Below are 16,255 nucleotides of genomic sequence, written 5' to 3' on the forward strand. Positions count from 1 at the left end.
TATATACTGAGAAATATGATTTATTAAGTCTATACAACATCTTCTTGAAATGAGAAGAGCTGATAATAAAAGTAGAGATGACAGAAGCAGAGAGAGCAGAAGTAGTGAGAGTGAGAGTCACAGAAACAGAGATAGTGAGAGCAGGAGAATCAGACACAGAGACAGATGTAAGAGATTGAGAAGTCAGCATGGCCCAGTTGATAAGACTGATAATCAAGGCTGCACACATTAGAGGTGTGTGGGTTTGAATCTCATCACTGACACTTGCCACTTCTTACCCATGAAAGCCCTCATGTAATAGGGGCTGAGCCTAATTAGTAAGGCTTGATGCAGGGTAGAACTCTCTATTGCAAGCCAAGTCACTAGTTAAGCAAGATTCTGTGAACACTCATCAGAGCTGATATGAGATGCCAATGTCTCACTATTCTACTGTGCACCCATCAAGGTTCTAATGATATAGAGCCAAGCCTAATGTAGTGGTTATACACTACTTAAGTGAGTCTCTAACTAGAACTGTCATTGAAGCCTAGCTCCCCTTCAAATACAGAGAATGATTTTGAAAATCACCTGACTAGCAGGCCTAGACATGCATCTAGGCCCTAGGCAGAGCACCCTGATAGGCTAGAGCCTGCAAGCTCACTGTCAAGCCCTAATACTGGCAGAGAGGACTGCAGTCATCAAGTCTATGATTAGTCTCTAACACAGGGTGAGGCCATGACAGCTGATTGATAGGCCTATGAGCATCTAATGAGACCGAGATCAGCAATCAAAAGCTTGGTGTGTACATCACCAAGTAGGCAGTGACAGCCACTAACTAACATCCCTGGAAATTAGTGGCTGGCCTGAGAGAATAAATGTGATGATCAGTTAATTATAGAGGATTAAATGTAATTAGCTTAAGATGCATTCTGTGGGTGACTAGTGCCTGTAGTCACTTCTCAACTATATTGATGAAAATGACTGAGAATGGCCTGATCTTACTCAAGATGAATTAGAGTCAGCTATCTTCTCAAGTTCAGTTAAAACTGCTGCAGGGCCTGATTCAATTAATCACTTGATTATTCAAAATACATACTTCTACTTAAAGAATGAATATTTTAAGCTCTTTTTTAATCTCTTGAAAAATGAATATCATTCTGAATGCTGAAGAGAAGTCACTGAAGTGATTCTTATAAAATTTAATAGAAAAACTTCAATTCTTAAGTCATATAGAGTAATATCTCTATTGAACTGTTTAGAAAAGATTTTAGAAAAGATAATAGCTACTTAACTATCTTTTATAAGCTCTATCAGTAATTCTCTGTTATTCAGTGAATAAATGAGAGATAGAAAACAGTGTTCTGCAATTAACACTGTTCTCTCAGTTATTCATAATATTCAGATAGCAAAGCATGAAGATCTGGTCTCAACTGCAGTTTTTATTGATATAAAAGAAGTATTTAATCATGTTTCAAAGTCAAAGTTAATTCAGACTTTGAAGATATTAAAACTATCACTTTCTCTAATAAAATAAGTTAACTATTTTATATCTAAAAGAATTATACAACTTTTCTTTGATAAAATGAAATAAGACAAGACTGAGATAAAAATAGAAGTACTGTAAGAATCTTCAATCTCACTCATTTTATTTACAATATACACTGTATATCTATTCAAAAATAGAAATATGAGAATAGTACAATCTCTAAGTTATATGAATGATATTGATCTAGTCTACAGCTTAAAAACTATTAAAGAGAATTTGAAAGTGATTGAAGAAGCTGCAAAGAAAATCTTTGTTAGAGTAGATATCAATTAAATTTAATTTAATATGAATAAAACTGAGTTAATTCATTTCTTTTCTAGATTCAATGAGAAAGAACTATCTCTAACTCTTTTAAATAGAGAGATTAAACCCAGTGTTAATATCAAATGATTAGAAGTATGATTAAACTTTAAGTTGAATTTTAAATATCATATTCAATAAAGAACTGTCAAGGCAGAAAGACTATTGAATAACATAATCAGACTATCAAATATAGAGAGAGGTCTATTCTTCCAGACTATGAGACAGTTATATATAGCCTGTATTATATCAGTAGCTGATTATGAAGTTCAAGTTTGATAAAATAATCAAGAGAATTTCACTGAACTCTTTCAAAGTCTGTAAAACAGAGTCTTAAGAAGAATTCTGAGAGTATTTAAATCATCTTCTATTAAAGCAATGAAAATTGAAGCTTCAATTTCTTCTTCTGCTATTAGATTTGAAAAGACCTGTATGAACTATACTCTGAGAGTTATAAAGATGAGCTTAAATCATATAATCAGAGAAAGAGTCTCTTCTTCATTTCTATCAATTAACTCTGAAAATGAACTGAATTGAAATAGATTTCTTAATTGAAATGAAAATAATTCTTTAAAGAAGATGTCTTCTCAACTGTACAGACTATACTCTCTGATTAAAAATCAATTTTCTTCTTTAAATGTTGAAAAAGTTGATCATGAGAAGTTATCTCTCTGAAGAGAAAAGCTTGAATCTCTTATAGACTTATAAATAAGTGAACTATCTAAAGAGAAAGAATATGAACAGTATTTGAAGAGAATTTCTACAATTAATATAAAAGACTCTATTCTGATTTATTCAGATGACTTAAAAAATGAGAATTTGAATAGATTAGATACAGACATTGCTTATACTGAAGATAATATCAATTTTATCTCAGATTTCTGAAATTTAGACTGTGAATCTGAAGTCTTTGATGCTGAACTATTTGCAATAGTGAAAGCTTTCAAACTCATTGAAATAAAATCTTATAAAAGAGGAAATAGTTTGAAAGAGACATGAATATTCTCTGATAGTCAAGCTGTTTTAAAAAGACTTAGAAATAGTCAGATTTATAATGATTAAATGAATCTTGAACTGATCTTAAACTCTGTTTTAAAAATTTAAAAGAGAAGAATATCAAAGCTGATAATTCATCTGCACTGAGTTTCTGCTTATATGAATATTCATGCTAATGAATTGACTGATTCAGCTGCAAAAAAGAGTGCAGAATTAAGCAGATCTATTCAAAAAATCATGTTCTAGTCTTTTATAAAGAGAGAAATAAAAGAATCTTGTTTAGACAAGTGAAATGAAAGCTGACAGAAATAAAAGAAGAGTATACATTATTCAAGATTTGAAATAAAACCCAAGTGAAAATCTTGTTTAATTAAATATAAAAAGAAAATATTCTCATCTATAATACAGGTGAAACTAGAACATGGCTATTTCAAATCTTATATACAAAGATTTGATGATAGATTTGACTTAATAGAATGCTTATTCTGTAATACAAATGAGAATTCTGAGCATATTATAATACACTGTGCATTATACAATAGTCTCAGAGCCAGATTGAAAGAGAAGTATGATTTAAATCAATTAAATATGAGATTCTTATTCTCAACTGAGACAGGAATTAAATACTTAATAGACTTTCTATCAGAAACTCAAGCAGCTATAAGAAAATGGCTAAATTCAGAAATATCTGAATATGAAGAGAAGAAAATCAATCAGATATAGTCTGTTAAAACAGCTATATACTATTTTTTAATAATTTGTTTTGTTACAGTCTCTCTTTACTTTATCTTTTTCTTTCAATTCCTTTCTATCTATCTATTTAATGTGTCTATCTTTAAGACTGTGTTCTCTTTTCCTTTGTCATGAGATTGTCAAATGATTTCAAAGTATCAGAAGATGTTAAAACACTACAATTTGTAAACAGTTTTTGTATTCTGAGCTGGAATTTTCTGATTTTGTATATCTGAAATTGATGAATGTATAATAGTTAACTTTACAGATATAGGAAAAACCCTGAGAACTAAAAGTTCTCAGGTAGATGTCATAGTCTCTGACTGCATACATCTATAATTGAAGAATAATAATAATAATAATAATTAACTGCAGCTGAGAAATATATACTATGTATAACAGTTTCTTAAGTTGATCTCATACTACTGCAGATTTATCAAAGATTTTGTATAAATAGCTGCATCACTCTTAGATCTCTTAAGAGAAACAGATGTTAATCTGTAAAAGAAGAAGTTTTATTCAATTATCTGAAATACTGTGTATGAAGAGATCTTTCTCATATTGAGAAAATGTGTGATAATATTCTCAGTACTTATTTAATCAGATTGTGATAAATCTTTCTATATTAAGATAAATACATCTGAATGAGCTATTAGAGACACTCTTCTATAGATGAGTAAGAATAACAAGCTGCACTCAGTGATGTATAATAGTAGAAAACTATCAGGCACTCAACTCAAATACTCAGTGTATGAAAAGAAATTACTGATAATTAAGCATGGACTGATGTTATGAGATAGATATATTAATAATAAGTATATAATAATAATAATTATAGATTATAAAAGCCTTGTCTATCTATAATTAATAATAAAATCTTTCAAATACTTAGTATGTTGAATCTCAGAGTTTCAAGTATACAATCTTTATATTAAACACTGAAAGAGATTGAATACTGTAATATCTAATATAATCAGTCACAGATCTGATTTTATAAGTAAGAGTTCTGTGAATCAGATATAAGAGAAGTTTGTATTAAATATACTAAGAGAATATAAGAAATCAGAATGAGTGAATATAATGATCTCTTACTTAAAGAATGATAAGATGTCAGATAATAAGCATCTTGTAAAAGTAGTAGAAGAGATACTTTCAAACTTTAAGCTGAGAAAATTGAAAAACAATGTTATGCTTTACTGTGATCTAGAATATGTAAAAGCTTTCTATCTGAAACATTTATTTAGACATCACTTAGTAACTTGTATGCACAAGGAATTCAGTCACTTAGAAAGCTCTGAACTTATAAATATACTTGAATCAAGAGTGTACTAATTAAGCATGACTGAGAATATTCAGATATACACTCACAAGCGCCTGAATTATTAGGTTGTGAAAGAATCTAAGAAAGAGTTAGAATGTGAGAAAGTATAATATCAGATGAAATGTATAATACAACTGTTTAAATAATAAGAAGTGAATCTCATAGATATATATTATCATGAACACTAAATGAAAATTGTTGAATAATCACTACTATTAACTATGCTACTGACTGATCAGTTATAAAAGCAGCTTCAGAGATGACTGAGAAGATAGTAATAAAGTTTTTATATAATAAGATCTATGTTAACTATGAAATGCTGTGTGAAATTCTGATAGATAATAATGTAATCTCATAGAAAAAGTAATGAGGCATTTCATAAGTCAGTTACAAACAAGATATTATACAACAACATTATATCATCTGTAGATAAACAGAAAGATCAAACACTTGAATAAAATTCTGAGTAATATACTGATAAAATATCTAGTGAATAAGTCTATGAGACTATGAGATGAATATCTTGAACAGGTGTTATTGATCACATGAATTCAGTAGTATACAGTCTTTAAGTGTTTATTATTCTATCTATTGTATGAATTGCATCCGCGCATTTCAGAGAATGCTTTGAAAAAGATGAGAGAGAGAACAGCAGTTACAGACACAATAGTCACAGTAGTTGCAGACACAGCAGTTACAGACACAGAATCAAGATTAAAAGAGATCAGTTATACATGTATAAAAGCTAATAAGTTACTTCTGAACTGAGCAATTCAATTAAAAAGAATATGAGACTCACTAGTTAAGAAATTAAGTCTTAAGATGAGAATATAAGTTCTTATATATAATGAGAGTTCTGAGAAGTTTTAATCTAGATGATTTGAACTCTATAAAATACTCAAATCACATTGTCTGAGAATATATGCATTGAAAGAATCAGAGAGACAGATCTTATATAACTTAATAAATAATTCATATCTTATAGAGACAAAGATACAAGATCTGAGTAAATTATAATTATTCACAGCACTATTATTAGCATTGAAAAAGAAGAGACTTATAATTAAAAAGTCTTACAAAGTAAGAGAAATTATAGACACTTATAAATCAGATAATCTCACTTATTTTAATCTTTTCATAATTATAAGAAAAGAATGAAAAGTAATGAAGAAATCAGATGAATATCACACTTTAATAAGTAATAAGACTGTAGTCAGTTATAGCAGCAGACTTGTATATGAGTCAGATCACAGAAGAAAAAGAGATTCAGAGTTAAATTCAACTGATTATATCAGTTCAGTTATAAAGATAACAGAGAATAAAACATCTGAAACATCTGTGAATATATGAAATTAAGTCATCTTAACTTCTGAGAACATTCAGAGATTGAATGAGATTAGTTTCAATGAGCTGTTTACTGTAGTAGTCTGAGTGAGTGAAGAGAGATAGTATAATATATAAGACAGAATTATAAGAGATGAAAGCTGCTGAATCTAGTCACTGAACATTGTATTATATAGAGATCACATAGAAGTAGTGACTAGCAGATAAAGAAAAAGTGTAAGAAAAGAGAAGAGATAATGAATTAATTATCAACTATAAGAGTTACCTGTAAAAAGACAAATATTATTATACACATGTTATTTATTTTTATATATTACATATTTAATCTATTTTCAATACCATGTTATCTGAAAAATGTCAAAAATAAAGAAAATCTCAAAACTCAAGATCTGTAAGAGATTCAACAGCTGTAAGCTGCTCTTATAATAATATTATATATGTTTCTGATTTCTCTATCACTCTGTGTACAATATTAATATTGTTTATTACAAGATTGACTGAAATGTGAATATAAAAATATGTATATGTATGTGTAGAAAAATTGAAAGAGAGCACAGAACTTACAGAATCAGAAGTCAGAATAGAAAGAGTAATAGTGAAAGAAACTGAAGAAGAAGAGAGTACAGAATCAAATGAATAACAGTGAGAGTTATTTAAGACTAAATACTTATAATCTGATATGCACACAATCTTCTCTGCAGAGAAGAAAGAGAAAATAACAGAAGAAGCTTAAGAGTGAGAGAAGATAGTCTTAGCAGTGATATTATCTTCAGAGATTAAAATAGTCTCTGACACTGAAGCAACTAAGAATCATTGTTAGTATATAAAACTGTAAAATCAGAGATGAGAATAGTTACTGAATAAATATCTACTCATCTTAGAATTGTATATGTAATTATAACACATATAAGACTTCTCAGAAAGAGAGAGAGAGACACAGAGAAGTACAGAGAGAAGAATACAGTGTATAAACAGCTCATTCTCATGATAATATCTCAGACAAGGTGTATAAGTCTCATACTTACAGATGTAAAAGAGTATGACATCTGTATTTCTGTTTCTGAAAACACAGATATTCTTCACCTGTATTACAAAGTCAGATGATAAACATCAGAGAATAAGCTGATATAAGTCAATTATTTCAAAGATATTTATCAGAGCTAATATATCTGTAATATTGAATTTAATAGTTGTAAAAAGTTTCTTGATATCAGTGAATATTATAACTCTGAACATAATAAAATCTATAATAATTTTCTCTAAAAACAGAAAAATCAGTGTCAGAAAGAAAAGATGAAGAAAAAAAGACTTATAATCTTAACACTGTTGAAGAGATAATTCTTCAGTATGAATATATAATTATCTTATCATGAATATTTAAAATAAATGTAATAATCAGCATCTGTGACTAGACTGGCCGCCGGGACTATGAATTTCATATTTGGTCTCATTTGATCTGGTCTCATACATTTCTTGGCATGAATTCTGCTGGGACTAGTCATTAAAAAAACATGTAAAGTGACTATATATCAGATCTTAAAATGAAACCATGACTTGAAAAAAATAAGAAAGTGATCTCATTTGGTTTCATTTAGTTCTATTCTTGGCATAAAGTTACTATTTTTAGACATTTTAAGATGTTTTTAGACTATTTTTAATTTTTTAAAAAGTAACACTTTTTAATAACACTTAAATAAGATTTAAAGTCATTTAAAGTAATAAAAATAATTTAAATTAAGAAGTGGAAATCATGATCTCATTTGGAAAATGTGATAAGAGTAGACAGTAAGTCTCACTGAGACAGTATAAGACTACTATTTAATGTTAAAACCGTGTAATGAGATCAGTCGAATTGGTAATGAGACTGTCAAAAAATCTGGTCCTGATCTCAGACACGGTCACATGATCAGTCTATCTGTGACTGAGCTTCAGATAATTGTATTATATGCAGTCTTTATATAATAAATTATTCTAGAAGTTGATAAGAAGAGTGAAAGTGTATATACTGAGAAATGTAATTTATCAAGTCTATACAATATCTTCTTGAAACAAGAAGAGCTAATAATGACAGCAGAAGTGACAGAGGTAGAGAGAGTAGAAGTAGTAGAAGCAGAAGTAGCAGAAGTAAGAGTAGCAGAAGCAGGAGTAGCAGAAGCGGGAGAATCAGATGAAGAGGCAAGTGTAGAAGATTTAAGAGAAACAGTAGAAGAGGCAGAGAGAAATGCAGAAGATCTGACTATATATAACACAGATAATTTCTTCATTATTATGTTCTTCAAGTTCTTGATTAATAATTCAATGTTAAGATGTTCACTATCAGCTGCAGACATAGATCTGTTAATACATGAAGATTCTATACAAAGTAAAACAAATATATCAGCATCTGCATTCACAGAAAACACAATCAGATATCACTGAGAAAAGAAGGTCAAGAGTATATAAGAAGATAAAGAAGATATGACATTTATAATAATATATTCTGATAATTGTTAGAAGAAAAACAAGCTCTGATCTCATTTCACAATATGTTACACTTACTGCTAACAAACTGCTCAGTATAAGTACTACAATGATGCTTATTATAAGAACAGAGAGTTATTATCAGAAACATGTATAATATAATAAAGAAATAAAAAAAAAGATGTTAAACAGAAGAAGGAATAGAAATCTTGTATAAGATAATAATATTCAATAATGATGATGATGATGAAGAAGATAATTGAAGAATGAAAAAAGTTAGTAAATAAGTGATGTAATATAGTAAAAGTTTCTTTGTGAGAGTGTATGCAGAATGCTAGCCAGATCAGAGATAGACTATAAATCGCGAATACTAGCAGCGCGCTAATCCGCATGAAGCTAGGGCTTATATCATGATTACATGAGTATGACTGAATCTGATGAGAAAGAATGTGATTTGAAAGAATATATAACTACTGAATAATAACGCGGCTGCTTCTGAAGATGCTTATGAATGTAAAGAGGCTCTAGCGGCCACTAATTAATTTAGATAATGTATATAGAAAGCCGGCGTACGCCTGTAACTGTACGCTGAATGAAGAAACCTTTGAATCATAGTTTGAAGAAAGTTGAGTTATCAGTAACAGTTTGAAGATAGAGTATTTTAATCAGAAATACATGTATAGTGTCATGAGATGTTTAATTGTGATTAACTAGCATTTTCAGATTCAAGAGCTAATGCTCTCAGTTCATTCAGTAAGTATCTGTTATATTGAAAAGCATATCTTACTCTTATTATAAGAGAGCATCTGTCATTGAATTCTGACTGCTGAGATAATAGTGTATAGTGAAATGAAAACAGCTTAATAGCTCAGATCATTGCATCTGTTGTTTAATAAGCTTATAAGTGATTATAAAATACTTGAGATTCTTATGATCTGTGATTATCTCAAATTTGAAGATACTTTGAAGTTCAGAGTCTCATTCTTCTAGACAGTGTATAATTGTAAGAAGTTTCTTGTCTTAGATCTTGTAATTGCATTCAGCAGAACTCAGTTTCTTAGATATAAAGATATATAATTGTAAGACATCTTCATTATCATATTACAATATAACTTCTTCTGTGACATAGTCAGAGAAATTAGCTTTAATAACTGTTTTATAATCAGAGTTAAATATTATTAACAGAGAAGTATTAATAAATATCTTCTTCATCTATATAAATATAACTTCAGTGTCTGCTGATTATTAAAATACTCAGTTCTTCTTGATAAGTTCTGTGAGTGATCTAGTGATATCTGAGAAATTCTGTATAAATTGCTGATAGAAGTTAGTGAATCTGATGAAGCTTTATATATCTTTCACAGTGTGTAGAGTCTCTCATTCAAGAATAGCAGAGATCTTCTCAGAATTCATTCAGATTCTCTTCTCAGCTTCTATGATAAAGTCTAGATATTTTATACTCTTAACTTCAAAATCATACTTATTCATGTCTATTGATAGTTCTGCTTCTTATAGTTATTATAATACTGTTGACATGTGTTCTTGATATTCTTTTCTGAACTTATCAGTGAAGATGAGAATGTCATTGATATAAGCAGATACAAATTCATTAAGAAAATCTCAGAGTGCTCAGTTAATATTCTTCTGAAATATACTGAGAATATTAGTGTAAGAATAAGTACTCGCAGGCGACTATTCAGATGTTTGCAGCTTGGCGTGATATATACTGTTAACTACTAGAAGTATTCACAGTTGAAAGATAAAATGTAGAGATTAAATTTATAATAGTATTCAAGCTGAGTTGTAAATAGTATTCATGAACTTGAGTCTATATAGTTGTATATAGACTGACCGTGTGACCATGTCTGAGATCAGGACCAGAATATTTGATGATTTCATTACCAATTCAACTGATCTCATTACACTGTTTTAACATTAGATAGTAGTCTCATACTGTCTCACAGTAAGACTTACTGTCTACTCTTGTCACATTTTTCAAATGAGACCATGATTTTCACTTCTCAATTTAAATTATTTTTATTGCTTTAAATGACTTTAAATCTCATTTAAGTGTTATCAAAAAGTGTTACTTTTTAAAAAATTAGAAATAGTCTAAAAAACCTTAAAATGACTAGAAATAGTAACTTTATGCTAAGAATAAGACTAAATGAGACCAAATGAGACCACTTTCTTATTTTTTCTAAGTCATGATCTCATTTTGAGATCTGATATATAGTCACTTTACATGTTTTTTTAATAATTAGTCCCAGCGGGATTCACGCCAAGAAATGTATGAGACCAGATCAAAGGGAATCAAATGTGAAATTCATGATCCCGGCGGCCAGTCTAGTTGTATATAGTCAAGGGCTGCTAACCCTATTGATTATATAAGAGATAGAAATAAAGAGAAAGAATTCATAAGAAGTAGAATTTCTTACATATCTTCTTCTCTTTAAGACTTTGTCTATGAAGTCTTTCACTGAGAGATTTCATAGAATCAGGCTCAGTACTGCAGTGATACTGACTAAAAACTCTTTATATCTATAAAAAATCTCAGTGAGGAAAAAATCTCTTATTACTGTAAAGAGAAGAAGAGTCTATCACTCAGTTTCTAATTCTGTAAGATTATTTATAACCTGCAGATCTTTCTCTGACTATCATATAGATTCATCTCATATCTTTTATATAGAAGAGTTTCAGTTGACTGTTAATCATTTCTGTAAGGTTCTTGTGTAATTATTACACAGATTCATCTCACATCTTTCAGTCTGAAGAGTTTCAGTTAACTCTCAATTATTTCTGCGAGGTTCTTGTATGATTATTACACATATTCATTCTGCAGATGAATTACTTTCTATGAGATTACTCTTATTAAAGAGAAGTATTTATAAGTTAATCTTTCACTCATTCTTACAAATTATTATTCTTTGACATTGTAGAATTGTGAGGAATTTTTCATTTCTTTATTAACTCTGTAGAATTGTAGAATTAATATATCTGCAGTCTGTAATTACTCTTCATAGTTATATAGAAAGATTCAGACCTGTAATTTATAATTACTCTTTATTTACTAGAGTAATCTGACTGTTTTATAAAATTACTCATAGTGTAAACAAACCTCTGTAGAGTAGTATAAATATCTCAGATCTGTTCACAGAATTTTATCTTCTTTTCCCTTTTTCTATAATAACTCTCATTTGCATAAACTGTGAGTATTTTCATTTATTCATAAAGTGTTTCTACTCAGATAATAGAGAGAGAGTATTTCTGACAATTTCTGTATATTAATTCAAGAACTTCTTAAGAATAAAAACATTTTTAATTTCAATATTATTATAAATAATATCTGATTACTACTGATCTTTTTATAGATGTCTCTACAACTTCTTTGATAACTTTTTACTAACTGATAAAGCAGAGATATCATTATTTACAATAGTATCTTTACTCTTCTCAGCTCTGTCACTACATCTGATCTTCAGATCAGCAGTTAATTCTGTGTCTCTTTCAGATCAGTTTTCAACTTTAAGTAGTATGATCTTACTCTTTACTATAAGTCTCTTTATAAGTAATATCTTACAGACTCTAGTCAACAGTTTTCATAAAGCTTTTAATACTGTCAGTGCTCTCTATAGCTCTGCAGATCTACAATCACTCTCTTTCTATCTGTATAATTTCTGATCAGATATATGTAAATATGTCTAGATTCTCTATCAACAGTTCTCACATTACAGTGCATTTCTGCAATTTTATTGTCAATAAGAGATAAGTTCTCAAGTACTTATAAAATCTGAGTAATCAAGACAATGCAAATGTTATAAATTTATGACAGAAGTTAATCTGAGTAAATGAGTTCTCTCTGCATATCTTAATTATTTCTGAGCTGAATACTTCAGTATAACTGAGAGAGTGAACACAGCTTTATAAGAGATATCTGATTATATATGCAGATAATCAGCTCTCAAGATTCTGCTATAACTGTATATACTCTAATATTCAGCTTTCTTGAAGTCTATGTATTTCTGATAGTTTTTATACTGAATATAACAATTGTCTGTACTGTGAGTATGATACTCTCTGCTTCTTTGAGAAGAAAAATTGATAGCTATAAGAGAATTAAATATCACAGATATTAAGAATATAAATATGAATTTTCTTTATTTTTTCTTTATTAATCTCTAAATTGTATTCATAGCTCTGTTTTTATTTTTCTTTATTTTTAGCTTTAATAATAACATTATTTTGTCTTCTTTTATATATATCATGAACTATTCATCTGTGTAGAAACTTATTATCTTTATAGACTATAGTTTATAAATAACAGTGTTAATATCTTTATTATAATCAGATTCTTAGCAAAGACTACATCATTCTGACTTATCAGAATTTATAGTATGAAACTCATGTCTCAGCTTTTAAAGATATCTTATCTGTCTGAATAATTCTTAAGTGAACTTATTCATCTTATTAGAATATTCTTATCACTGAATCTTGAATCAGAACTTGTAATCTCACTTCTCTAAGTTAATAATTTCTTTAATCTGATATTCTCTTTTACTCTCTAGTACTTTATAAATAGAGTGATAAGTTACAGAGTTCTCTTCTGAAAATTTCTTATATTTATAGAGTAAAGAGATATGAAAAACATTATATATCTGTAACTCAGATAACAGTTTTAATCTATAAAATTACAAGCTAACTTTCTTTATAATTTTATAAGACTCTGTTTATAAGAGATTTAACTTCTTACTAGATCTCTATATAATAATATTTTCTAGACTTAGTAAGACTCTATCATTTTTGTTAAAACTCTTTATAATATACTTGAAGTTATAGTATCTCTTCTAGTACTCTTAAGTCTTTCTTAAGAATTCAAAGACTTTCTTCTGAATATTCTGAATTCTCTTAGCCTGTTCACAGGCATCATCACACTCTATAGTATACTCTCACAGGTTTATCAAGATTATTTATAGATGAGTCTCAGTGAGTATTTTAAAGAGAGTTTTATCTGTACTAATATACTTGAAGTTATTATATATAAACTCTGTAAATAATAATTAATATACTCAGTTATTCTGATTGTAATTAACAAAGTATCACAGATACTGTTTTAATATACTTATTAAATATTCTATCTGATTATCTGTCTGCTGATGAAAAGCTGTGCTTAGATTTCATGAAATCTTCAGTATAGTTAACAGATTAGATCAGAACTTTCTTATAAAGATTAATTTTCTATCTGAAACAATATTCATAGATAACTCATATAACTGAATCACATTATAGATAAAGATATAAGTTAAATTGTTTGACTTTAAGTTCTTACAGATAAGTATAAAGTGTATTATCTTGATAAAGTAATCTACTATCATCAGCACACTGTCAAAGCAGGTATTATATATATTCTTACTTTCAGAGAGACTCATGAGAGTGTTTATTTCTAACTATTCTCAAGATTTCTATAGAATAAATAGAGAAGTAAGTTCTTTATATAATCTGAACTACACTACATGAACTCTGATAAATAGTATAAGAATTCACTATCTTCTTTACAAGATCTCATATCTTCAGTCAGAAGTATTGTCTTATAAGCAACTTATAAGTTCTAGTATCTGTAAAATAACTTATTAGAGAAGAGAAAATGATATCTTTTTATAAGTTTTATACATAGAAACTTATTTATAGATCTATAAATCTAATTCTCTCTTTATAAGAGATTATTTAAGTGTCTTTAATTCTTTATTTCTGTAGAATTGATCTCTACTATAAGTAGTTTCTGAATATACTAAGTATATTCATTCTTCAATTATAGTTCAGACAATCTGAATAGAAGATTTTATAAAGACTTATACTCTATTTCTTCTTATATCAGATCTTTCACAGTACTTCTTAAAGTCTGCAAATTCTTCAGATTATAGATACTCTCTTCAAGAATTCTTATAACAATTCTCAGAGTGTTAACTCTCAGTATTATAGAGAGTAGTTATACAGACTTCTTCTCTCTCTTCTCTCTCTTCTCTTATAGAGAATTAAGAGACTCTTTAATTAATTTCTGTAGAACACTCAGTTCAAGTATTCTATGAAGCTTTTCTATTTTCTCTAGTCTCTCTGTATCTATCACTCTGATCTTCTTAACATAGTTCAGTCTGTGAGAGAGTCTGTTCACTGAGTTCTTAGTTCTCTTAATATACTTTATATTAAATCAGAATTTACTTAGTCTCTGAGCTTAGTAGATTTGTCACTGTGAGAGTTTCTTAATTAAAGTAAACTATTATAAGCTATTATAATCAGTTCTAACAGTAATCACTGTTATAAGACTTTCAAAGTAGTAATATCAGTAACAAAAGAATTTCACTATTATAAGAAGCTTCTGATTATAAATATTATAGTTAATCTATATAAATTGTATCTTCTATGAGAAAAAGATTACTGAAACTCATTTTTTATTTAACTGTAGTTATAAGACTATTTCTGAAATTATAAAGAAGAAGATATCTGTCTTTAATATAATAAAGAGTAAGAAATTAAAGTGAAATAGTATTACTGTATCTGTGAATATCTATTTTAATCTTATAAAGACTCTGTAAGCTTCTGAAATAAGAAAGTTTTTACAGCTCTCTCTTCTTAATAATCTTTTCATTCTTTATTTATAGAATAACTTCTTCTTATTTTCACTCTTCAGTATGTTTATAAGAGTTAAGAAGATTCTTATAAATATAAAGTTAAATTATCTATAAAAATTCACAAAGCTCAGAAAGATCTGAATCTTATAAATACTAGTTAACTTCAGTTATAATAGAATAATCTCAACTTATAAGAATTTCATCTGAATACTATTCACAGTAATTATATATTTTAGAAAATTAATTCAATAGATACTGAAGTTATACTTTATAAACTTAATATATAGTTCTGTCTCATCTAAGATCTTTAATATAGTTTATATATACTCAGTGTATTCTTTCTTCTTTATAAAGTACATTATCATATTATTCAGATATATTATTATAAACATATTCAGATATATATAAAGTATTTTATTAATAAAAGACTGAAATACTGTAAGAATATTAATTAAATCAAAAGACATCACTAAATATTCAAATAATCTTAATACAGTTTTAAAGACAGTCTTTCATTCATTTTCAGACTGTATTTACAGTTATATATATATATTAATTATATTCAGTTATATGAATATAATAGCTTCTGTGAGATAATTAATTACATTCTTAATCAGAGACAGGAAATAGTGACTCTTTATTATCTTAAAGTTTAGATTATAATAGTTTATATATAATCTGAGATCTTTATTCTTCTTCTTTATAAATATTACAGAGACTTTCATAGAGATCTGTGAAGATTGAATAAAGTTATTCTTTAAATTCTTCTCTATATAAGCTTATAAGATCTCTGTCTCATGATGAGAGAGCTTATAGATTAATTCTCAGAAGAGTTTCTACTCTTCTATTAAATCTATTATCAGATTCTTCTTATAGTAAGATAAAAGCTTAGCTATCTTAGCTAAACTGAATATCCCTATGAGATCTCAGGATTTCTCTGATATTTAAAGCTCA

Source organism: Blastomyces gilchristii, assembly GCF_000003855.2.
Source record: "Blastomyces gilchristii SLH14081 genomic scaffold supercont1.2, whole genome shotgun sequence".
Taxonomy (NCBI): Eukaryota; Fungi; Ascomycota; class Eurotiomycetes; order Onygenales; family Ajellomycetaceae; genus Blastomyces; species Blastomyces gilchristii.